Genomic DNA, 8,561 nt, shown 5'->3' with positions numbered 1-8,561 from the left:
TGTGCCCAGCCATACCTGCAGTTAAAAAAAAAATGATTTGGGATGGGTGCAGTGGCTCACGCCTATAATCCCTGCATTGTGGGAGGCCAAAGCAGGTGGATCATTTGGTCTTGGAGTTCAAGACCACCCTGGTCAACATGATGAAACCCCGTCTCTCCTAAAACCATGCAAATAATAGCTGGGTGTGGTGGTGCACACCCGAAATCCTAGCTACTCAGGAGGTTGAAGCAGGAGAATTGCTTGAACTCAGGAAGCAGAAGAATTGCTTGAACCCAGGAGGTGGAGGTTGCAATGAGCCAAGATAGCACCATTGTACTCCAGCCAGGATAATGGAGTGAGACTCCATCTCAAAAGAAAAAAAAGAGGCCAGGCGCGGTGGCTCAAGCTTGTAATCCCAGCACTTTGGGAAGCCGAGACGGGTGGATCATGAGGTCAAGAGATGGAGACCATCCTGGTCAACATGGTGAAACCCCGTCTCTACTAAAAATACAAAAAATTAGCTGGGCACGGTGGCGTGTGCCTGTAATCCCAGCTACTCAGGAGGCTGAGGCAGGAGAATTGCCTGAACCCAGGAGGCGGAGGTTGTGGTGAGCCGAGATCGCACCATTGCACTCCAGCCTGGGTAACGAGTGAAACTCCGTCTCAAAAAAAATAGAAAAAGAAAAAAAAGTGTGGGGGGCTTGGTTTAAGCGTCCTTCCACTGCAGGTATAATGGTCTGGTGGCGCTATAGGACACTTGTGGTTCGTAAGGTATTTTAGCGTTTAGAATCCTGGGAGATAGATCTGCACAGCTATTCTAACTTGCAAAGCAGCCAGAGGGATGGGCTGGGTCCCTTCTCCCTGCAGTTATCCCCCTCCAACTCTCCACCATCAGAAGGCCCCATGGCTGCAGAGTTGGTTCCCTGGTTGGTCTGAGATCCAAACAAAAGGGGAGGAAGCAACCTCAAAACATTTCCTGACACCCTGTTTCTTCCCTACTCCCAGCTCCCGGAAGTCCACCCTTGGCGACCAGTTCCCTTGCCAGGCTGGCTTAAGATGCCACCATCCCTGGGAGGGGGCTGTGGAGGAAAGAAGGGTGGTTGAGGCCCCAGCTGAGTTCTGGCCTCTGGCCTCTGTCTCACCATGAGGGGCCAATTTCCTCTGTGTAGGGGATGGCTCTTGCCTGCTCTGACCACCTGCTTGTAGGCCTGGCACTCAGCAGAGGGTGGATCCAGGGGGCAGAGTCCCCGCCTCCACCCTACCCAAGCCTCTGTCCAAGTTTCTCTTCTGTCTGAGGTCTCTGAGGCCCCTGGAAAGATTGGAGACAGCCCCATCCCTTCCCCAGTGAGTGTCTCTCATCAAGGTTCAATTTCTGGCTGGGTATGGTATCGCATACCTGTGATCCCAGCACTTCGGGAGGCTGAGGCAGGAGGATCGCTTGAGTGCAGCAGTTCAAAATCAGCCTGGGCAACAAGCGAGATCCTCATCTCTTTTTTTTTTAAGATGGAGTCTCGCTCTGTCTCCCAGGCTGGAGTGCAGTGGCTTGATCTCAGCTCACTACAATCTCCACCTCCTGGGTTCAAGCGATTCTCCTGCCTCAGCCTCCCAAGTAGCTGAGATTATAGGTACCCACCACAACGCTTGGCTAATTTTTGTATTTTTAGTAGAGATGGGGTTTCACCATGTCAGCCAGGCTGGTCTTGAACTCATGACCTTGTGATCGGCGTGACTTGGCCTCCCAAAGTGCTGGAATTACAGGAATGAGCCACGGCGTCCAGCCCAAGAGCTTTACCTCTGTGCCTCGCAGGGACCCTGTGAGATAAATGTGCTCATTGCCTGTGTCACAGACAGGATACTGAGGCTCAAAGAATGAAGGGACTTGCCTCCACCACACAGCCAGTGGGGAGGGAACAAACCCAGGTCTCACTGGCAGCAGGACCTGAACCCCCTCCCATGCCCAGAATATGGACCCCAGTCCCTTTCTCAAGTCCCGACTGAAGTGATTTTCTGGGCCAGGCCTGGTGGCTGGTGCCTGTAATCCCAACACTTTGGGAGGCCGAGGTGGGTGGATCACGAGGTCAAGAGTTCGAGACCAACCTGGCCAACATAGTCAAACCCCATCTCCACTAAAAATACAAAAATTAGCTGGGTGATGTGGTGCACGCCTATAATCCCAGCTACTCGGGAGTCTGAGGCAGGAGAATCGCTTGAACCCGGGAGGCAGAGTTCACAGTGAGCTGAGATTGCGCTATTGTGCTCCAGCCTGGGCTACATAGTAAGACTCTGTCCCCCCGAAAAAAGAGATTTTCTGAAGATGATCAGCTCTGATGGTTGGCCTGTTCCCCCTTCTACTGAGACAGTATGATATCAATGGGGTTGTACGGTTTCCAGCCATGGAAACTGACTGAGTAATTATGGTAGAAATGGAGGTGGAGATGTTGGCTGGAATACAACCCCCAAGGTGCTGGAGCAGAGGGAGGCCAGATGCCCGACCCTCAGAGAGATCCCTCCCAGCCAATAGCTTCTGTGCCTTTGGCTGTTGGTCCTAAAAGAGGTGCCTTCAGGGTTAGGGGTCTCTGGGCTCAGTCTCAGGGGTCACACACAGGGTTCTGGCCCAGCCCCACCGCTTCCTCTTCAGTGGCTGAGTCTGTGGCCATCTCTCCAGGATGTGGCCTTCAGATGCTGTAACTCCTAACTCCCAGTGTCCACCCTTCCCCCCGAGTGTCTCTCATCAAGGTTCAATTACTGGCTGAGCGCTGTGTCTCACACCTGTGATCCTAGCACTTCTGGAGGCTGAAACAGGAGGATTACCTAAGTGCAGCAGTTCCAAACCAGCCTGGGCAATAAAGTAAGATCCCCATCTCTCTCTTTTTTTTTTTTTTTTTTTGAGCTGGAGTCTCGCTCAGTTGCCCAGGCTGGAGTGTACTGCATGATCTCGGCTCACTGCAACCTCCGCCTCCAGAGTTCAAGTGATTCTCCTGCCTCAGCCTCCCGAGTAGCTGGGATTATAGGTGCCCATCACAACACATGGCTAATTTTTGTATTTTTAGTGTAGAGATGAGGTTTCACCATGTTAGCCAGGCTGGTCTCAAACTCCTGACCTCAAGTGATCCACCAGCCTCGGCCTCCCAGTGTGGAGATTACAGGCGTGAACCACTGCACTCAGCTGAGATTCCCATCTCTACAAAAAATTTTTTAGAAATTGGCTGGTTGTGGTAGTGTGCACCTGTAATCCCAGCTACTCAGGAGGCTAAGGCAGGAGAATCACTTGAACCCGGGAGGTGGAGGTTGCAGTGAGTCGAGACCGGCCATTGTACTCCATCCTGGGCGACAAGAGCGAAACGCCGTCTCAAAAAAAATAAGGGCACTAATCCCACTTATGAGAGCTCCACCCTCATGACCTAATCACCACCTAATGCCCCACTTCCTAACACCATGACCTTGGGGGTTAGGATTTCAATCTATTAACTTGGGGGACAGTGAACACAAACTCCATTCATGGCCAGGATCTGCCCCTCCCCTATCCATTTGGTGATGGTGAAACTGACAAACACAGAGCCCTGTCCCCTCTTCTCCGAGGCAAGCCTGGGATCTGAGCTAGGCAACCCAACTCTCTTTCCCAGAAACTGACCTTTTTTTTTTTTTTTTTTTGAGATGGAGTTTTTTGCTCTTGTTGCCCAGGCTGGAGTGCAATGGCGCAATCTCGGCTCACCGCAACCTCCGCCTCCTGGATTCAGGCTATTCTCCTGCCTCAGCCTCCCGAGTACCTGGGATTACAGGCACGCGCCACCATGCCCAGCTAATTTTTTGTATATTTAGTAGAGACGGGGTTCCACCATATTGACCAGGATGGTCTCGTTCTCTTAACCTTGTGATCCACCCGCCTCGGCCTCCCAAAGGGCATTTTTTTTTTTTGAGGTGGAGCCAAGCTCTGTCACCCAGGCTGGAGTGAAGTGGCTTGATCTCGGCTCACTGCAACCTCCACCTCTCTGGTTCAAGCAGTTCCCCTGCCTCAACCTCCTGAGTAGCTGGGATTACAAGCACCCACCACCACACCGGCTAATTTTTTTGTATTTTTAGTAGTGACGGGATTTTGCCATGTTAGCCAGGCTGGTCTTGAACTCCTGACCTCAGTTGATTCACCCACCTCTGCCTCCCAAAGTGTTAGGATTACAGGTGTGAGACACGGCCCCTGGCCGGATTAGTGCCCATATAAAAAAGACTCAGGCTATGGTCACTGAGAAGGCAAAAAATTATTTAAAAAAAAAAATGACTCAGGCTGGGTGCAGTGGCTCATGCCTGTAATCCCAGTGCTTTGGGAAGCCAACGTGGGCAGATCCCTTGAGCCCAAGAGTTTGAGATCAGCCTGGGCAACATAGTGAGACCCAATCTTGACAAAAATACAAAAATTAGCCAGCTGTGGTGATACACGCCTGTAGGAGGCTGAAGCAAGAGAATCATTTGAACCCAGGAAGCTGAGGTTACAGTGAGCTGACATCATGCCACTGCACTCCAGCCCTCGAGACAAAGGGAGACTGTCTTTAAAATAAATAAATAAATAAGGCCGGGCGTGGTGGCTCATGCCTGTAATCCAAGCACTTTGGAGGCCAAGGTGGATGGATCACCTGAGGTCAGGAGTTCAAGACCAGCCTGACCAACATGGTGAAACCCCGCCTTAAAAATAAATAAATAAATGTTTTTAAAAAGTCACTCAGTGCACAAACAGCCATTTAAAAGAAATTGGCGGCTGGGTATGGTGGCTCACGCCTATAATCCCAGCACTTTGGGAAGCCAAGGTGGGCGGATCACCTGAGGCCAGGAGTTCGAGACCAGTCTGGCCAACATGGTGAAACTCCATCTCTACTAAAAATAAAAAATTAGTCGGGCGTGGTGGTGCATGCCTCCTGTAATCCCAGCCACTCGGGAGGCTGAGGCAGGAGAATCGCTTGAACCCGGGAGGCGGAGGTTGCAGTGAGCTGAGAGCACACCACTGCACTCTAGCCTAGGGGACAGAGGGGGACCCTGTCTCAGAAAAAAAAAAAGAAATTGGCTGGGCATGGTGACTCATGCTTATAATCCCAGCACTTTGGGAGGTTAAGGTGAGTGGATCCCTTGAGCTCAGAAATTTGAGAGCAGCTTGGGCAACATGGCAAGACAAGGTCTCTATTGATGTATTTTTTTTTGAGACAGAGTCTCATTCTGTTGCCCAGGCTGGAGTGCAGTGATGTGATCTCAGCTCACTGCAACCTCCGCCTCCGGGGTTCAAGCGATTCTCCTGCCTCAGCCTCTCGAGTAGCTGGGTTGACAGGCGCGTGCCACCACACCCAGCTAATGTTTTGTATTTTTAGTAGAGATGGGATTTCATTGTGCTAGGCAGGATGGCTCAATCTCCTGACCTTGTGATCTGCCTGCCTCGACCTGTCAAAGTGCTGGGATTACAGGCATGAGCTACTGCGCCCGGTGACACCATCTCTATTTAAATAAAAAATAAAATAAAATACAGACATGCAAATAAAATAAGAAAAAATAAAAGAGACCCAAGAGAGCTTTCTTGCTTCTTCCGCTATGTGAAGACACAGTGGGGAAAATGCCTTCTATAAGACTGTGAACCTGCCAGAACCTTGACTTTGGACTTCCAGCCTCCAGAACTATAGAGCGTGAGAAGTAAATTTCTGTTGTTTATAAGGATCCTGACTAGATGAAGATGATACCCAAAGAAAGGGGTTGCTATGGCCAGAAGAGGGAAGTGAGAGATGCTGGGAAGGCCAATCAGAAGTTTCCCATCCCAGAAGGCCACCCGTCTGTTCTGGTCCTGGCCTCCCTGAAAACAAACTTCTTCCCTGTGTTCCTTCTCACTCCTTTCCTCTTTCCTCCCTCCCTCACAAATTAATTGTTTGCCCTGTTTCAGTCATACTAATAAGCCCAGGGAAGAAGAGTCAGACCCAGTGCCAGCGCAGGGGAAACTCATCTAATTCAGAACAGCAGACACAGCCCCTCTCCCACGGAAACACCCAGAGCAGGCATTGTCAGTCGATCCCAGAACCCTTCTCCCACTCCCACTTTGCTCTGGGCCGGGCACGGTGGCTCATGCCTGTAATCCCAGCACTTTGGGAGGCCAAGGCGGGTGGATCACGAGGTCAAGAGATCGAGACCATCGTGGTCAACATGGTGAAACCCCATCTCTACCAAAAATACAAAAAATTAGCTGGTCATGGTGGTGCGCGCTTGTAGTCCCAGCTACTCGGGAGGCTAAGGCAGGAGAATTTCTTGAACCCGGGAGGCGGAGGTTGCGGTGAGCCGAGATCGTGCCATTGCACTCCAGCCTGGGTAACGAGGGAAACTTCGTCTCAAAAAAAAAAAAAAAGACTTCGCTCCTGCTTGACAGAGCTCTGCACAGCCAGTTCTCATCAATTGGAGTTGGTCCAAAATATGGAAACTCTTTGCTCTGCCTGGCCAAAGCCATTCCTCTTTCCCATAACAATTCTTATGACATTTAAAAACAGCAGAATTCCCCAACACTCATCCCTGGGAAAAGAAATTTGGCATTATTGGTACTTTCCCCTCCTGACCCTGGTCAGCTACTGAGTCAACTTGTGAATCTGAGCCCCATTTCTACAGAGAGAAAGACCACATTTGCATTTCTGAGTCTTTAGGATACATTTTCTGTAGTCACTGTAATGAATTACCGCAAATTTAGTGGCTTAAAATAAAACAAATCCATTATCTTATAATTCCGAAGACTAAAAGTCCAAAATGAAGCCTTTTAAAAAAAAATTAATTTAGTTTCATTTTTAAAATTTTCTTTCTTCCTTTTTTTTTTTTTTGAGACAGAGTCTCACTCTCTCGTCCAGGCTGGAGTGCAGTGGCGCGATCTTGGATCACTGCAAACTCTCCCTCCCAGGTTCAAGCAATTCTCCTGCCTCAGCCTCCTGAGTAGCTGGGACTACAGGCATGCACCACCATGCCCTAATTTTTGTACTTTTAGTAGAGACAGGGTTTCACTGGTCTCAAACTTGATGCCACACGTGATCGGCCTGAGACAGTCTCTCTCTGTTTCCCAGGCTGGAGTGCAGTGGCAAGATCTCAGCTCACTGCAACTTTTGCCTCCCAGGTTCAAAGGATTCTAGTGCCTTGGCCTCCCAAAGTGCTGCAATCGCAGGCATGAGCCACCACACCTGGGCCAAAGTGAATCTTACAAGGCTGAAATCAAGACTTCAGCAGGGTGATGTTCTTTACGGAGGCTGCAGGTAAGGATCTGTTTTCCTGCCTTTTCCTGCGTAAAAGGAGGCTCCAGAGGCTGCCCACATTTCTTGACTGGTGTCCCCATCCTCCATCTTTGAGACCTCTGGTTCCATCTTCACACCTCCTGGCTCAGTAGCCTTCTACTTCCCCCTTTCTAGGGCCTCCGAATTATATCACCTCCACCTAGATAATCCAGGATAATCTCTTTATCTCAAGATTCTTAACAAAATCCTCTCAGCAAAGTTCCTTTTGCCACTCAAGGTAATATCCACAGGTTTCAGGGGTTGAATGTAGACATCTTTGAGGGCTATTAATCCAGGCCTTACCTGTCAAAGGGGGATATTGATAACCTTCTTCATAGAGTTGGTGGGGGCGGGGAGATTAAGTACCATGATTCATGTGAAGCATGTAGCATTTATTTATTTATTTATTTATTGAGACGGAGTCTTACTCTGTCGCCAGGCTGGAGTGCAGTGGCACAATCTTGGCTCACTGCAACCTCTGTCTGGGTTCAAGTGATTCTTCTGCCTCAGCCTCCAGAGTAGTTGGGACCACAAGCGCCTGCCACCACGCCTGGCTAATTTTTGTATTTTTAGTAGAGATGGGGTTTCACCATGGCCAGGATGGTCTCGATCTCTTGACCTCACGATCCGCCCGCCTCGGCCTCCCAAAGTGCTTGGATTACAGGCATGAGACACCGCGCCCGGCCTATTTATTTTTATTTATTTATTTTTGAGACAGAGTTTCCATTTTTGTTGCCCAGGCTGGAGTGCAATGGTGAGATTTCGGCTCAACGCAAACTCTGCCTCCCAGGTTCAAGTGATTCTCCTGCTTCAGCCTCCTGAGTAGCTGGGATTACAGGCCTGCGCCACCACACCCGGCTAATTTTGTATTTTTAGTAGAGACAGGATTTCTTTATGTTGATCAGGCTGGTCTCAAACTCCCAACCTCAGGTGATCTGCCCGCCTCAGCCTCCCAAAGTGCCGGGTTACCAGTGTGAGCCACCTCGTCCAGCCTGCATTTAGCATTTAGCAGAATGTTGGCATAAGAAATTGACTTCACAAATCCGAGCACTTTGGGAGGCCAAGGCAGGAGGAGCACTTGAGCACAGGAGTTTGAGACCAGCCTGGGCAACGTAATGAAATCTGTCTCCACAAAAAGTTTAAAAAAATAGCAAGGCATGATGGTCCATGCCTTTGGTCACAGCTGCTTGCGGGGCCTGAGGTGGGAGGATCACTTGAGCCTCAGAGGTCGAGGCTGCAGTGAGCTGTGATCAATTGCACTCCAGTCTGGGTGACAGAGCAAGACCCTGTCTGGAAGTAAAGAAGGAAGGAAGGGAG

The sequence above is a fragment of the Callithrix jacchus genome, chromosome 1, assembly GCF_049354715.1.
Source record: "Callithrix jacchus isolate 240 chromosome 1, calJac240_pri, whole genome shotgun sequence".
Lineage (NCBI taxonomy): Eukaryota > Metazoa > Chordata > Mammalia > Primates > Cebidae > Callithrix > Callithrix jacchus.
This window is presented reverse-complemented; position numbering follows the sequence as displayed.